This window comes from Mus pahari, unplaced genomic scaffold (genome assembly GCF_900095145.1).
Source record: "Mus pahari unplaced genomic scaffold, PAHARI_EIJ_v1.1 scaffold_12713_1, whole genome shotgun sequence".
Taxonomy (NCBI): Eukaryota; Metazoa; Chordata; class Mammalia; order Rodentia; family Muridae; genus Mus; species Mus pahari.
The window spans coordinates 4,621-6,917 of NW_018393427.1; positions in this window are offsets into that span (position 1 = coordinate 4,621).

A 2,297-nucleotide genomic window follows, 5' to 3' on the forward strand; every position below is an offset into this window, starting at 1 on the left:
CTAACTCAGGTTCACAGGGTTCTGTTTGCTTTAGAGATCGATCAATCGATCTATCTATCTATCTATCTACTTATTTGAGACAGGATCTCTCTGTGTAGCCCTGCCTGGCCTGGAAATGGCTTTATAGGCCAATCTGCCCTTGAACTTAGATGACCCAGCTTCTGCTGTGTGTGTGTGTGTGTGTGTGTGTGAGAGAGAGAGAGAGAGAGAGAGAGAGAGAGAGAGAGAATGTAACAGTGCAACCTATTTCTTAGTATATTAACCAAGGGTGGGAAAGGGAAGAAAAGCAGGGAGAAGAAAAGGAGTTTCTGATGCTGGGCCTCCTGTTGCAACCTGGAATCCCAGACTTCTCAGGAGGCTGAGGCAGGAGGATCACAAGTTCCAGACGACCATCCTGGGGAATTTAGTGAGACCCTGATGCAACATAAAAATTAGAAGGAAGGCTGATTTGCCTCAGTTGTAGAACATTTTGCTAGCATGTTGCAAAGCCTTAGGTACTGTGACCTATAGGATGACAGACAGACAAAGAGACAGAGAGGGGGGGGTTGTCTTAATTAGGGAAATAATTAAGGGCCACCTGTGCCTAAATTTCTCCAATCTTTCTATTCCTATGGAACATTTCCCTGGTCACTGTGGTGATTTCAGGGTGCACGGGGTAGTAAGGACAGTCCTGTGATGGCCCTCATCCCATCCCAGAGTCTTTCCATCCACTAACCTGCTCCCAAACCTATGGCAACCATAGGGTCTTGGAACTGCCCCTCCCTACCACCATTGTGCTTTCTGTCTCTGTGAAGGCACTCCACAGAGCACCTCCTGTGGATGTATCCCTTAGAGACAGCTCTGCCTGGGATCCTCAGGTGCATCCTTTTACAGATGCCATCAGACCCTTCCTGCCCCTCCCCTTTACACTCAGTTGTACAAGGAGCTCATTTGGTTTCGGTCCCTCCTTTCTATGCACACGTGGGTCCAATTGCTGCTTTACCACAAGCTCAGCGCAGAAACAGAATGGCTGGGAGATATGTGCTTCTATTTGAATTTAATTGACTACACGCTATTTCCTTTTGAAGCTTTCACTTATTCCCTCAGTAACAGAATTCCTTTCTGGGTCTTCCTTCCTTCCTTCCTTTCTTCCTTTCTTTCTTTCTTTCTTTCTTTCTTTCTTTCTTTCTTTCTTTCTTTCTTTCTTTCTTTCTTTCTTTCTATTGAAAATATTGGGTTCAAAACTATCCCACACTTTATTTGGTGTAGGCTTAAAGAAAACTCTTATGGAACTGGCAAGATGGCTCAGTGCCTAAAAACACTCATTGCTCTNCTGAAGGAACTGAGTTCAAATCCCAGCAACCACATGGTGCCTCACAACCACCTCTAATGAGATCTGATGCCCTATTCTGGTGCATCTGAAGACAGCTACAGTGTACCTATTTATANTAATAAATAGAGCAGAGCAAGCAGGGCAGAGGAGATCGAAGAGAGATCCTAAAATCCAGTTCCCAACAACCACATGAAGACTCACAACCATGTGTAGAGCAACAGTATACTCATATACTAAAATAAATAAATAAGTAAATATTGAAGTTAAAAAAATAAGAAAACACTTATCAACTTGAAGGTTTTTTTTCTCATGATTTGATAGGTCAATTACCCTCTTTTTTGGTCTCAAACCCAACCAGGGCTGAGGTGTCCATTAAAATATCAAAGTCAGCTCCGGATGAATATAAAACAAGGAATGAAAAAGAATGACATAACTGTTCCTAGGTACGGAGGAGAAGAGGNGGAGAAGGGTAAGAGAGGAAGGGGAGGAGAAGGGGGGAGGAGAAAGAGGAGGTTTATTATACATAAAAAAAGAGAACATAGGCAAAAAGGGACAATTAGGAGAGTCCAGAGTGAACATGACTTTGATCTGGGCCTTGTAAGTAGAGGAGGGAGGGGAGAGGGAACCAAGTGACTCCCATTGCCAAAATGGCTGAGGTATTCAGGAAGTCAGGGGATCTTCACGGAAGGTCTCCTGGGCTGGAGAAGGTTAGGAGAGGAGGTAGGGGTGCAGCAAAAACCTGGCAGTCAAAGAGACCTAACACCCACTCCATCCCACCCCCAAGCCAGGGGAGGGGGCCCATCATCTCTTCCTCCTCCCTGGGGAGCACTTTTGATACCCAGAGCCCTCCATTAGAGAATGTTTTAGCCCCCAAGGTTCTGCTGTGGACTAAAGCCATGGTCCAGAGCAGTTTCCCAGCAGAGTGGGTATCTACATCACCAGCAGATCCCATAACCCAGTTAGGACTCCCCAAGTCCTTGATCAC